Below are 339 nucleotides of genomic sequence, written 5' to 3'. Positions count from 1 at the left end.
TGAGAGAGCAACAAGGGACCAAGCTGGTAGGTTGAAATGAATGCCAAACTTGACACCATATCACACAAATTGCTCATTAATTCACATAAATCCCTCTAAGTGCAGAAAAAAGTCGGCCAAGAGGAGTTATGGAGCCATTCAGCTGCCAGCCACTGCTTGACCGCCTCACACACCTGTTGGTTAAGACTGGTTCCCTGGAGGACTTTAGCAAGGCTTCGACTCTGCTTGACAAGATTAGCTACTGTTTAGAAGCAGAGATTGTGTATGGAGCTGATGTCAAAGTGAAAATAAGGTAATCTGATAATATTGTGGACCGTAGTATCACAGCTTGGAAAACTG

The sequence above is a fragment of the Penaeus monodon genome, chromosome 22 (assembly GCF_015228065.2).
Source record: "Penaeus monodon isolate SGIC_2016 chromosome 22, NSTDA_Pmon_1, whole genome shotgun sequence".
In the NCBI taxonomy this organism is placed as follows: Eukaryota; Metazoa; Arthropoda; class Malacostraca; order Decapoda; family Penaeidae; genus Penaeus; species Penaeus monodon.
Note: the sequence above shows the minus strand (reverse complement) of the source record.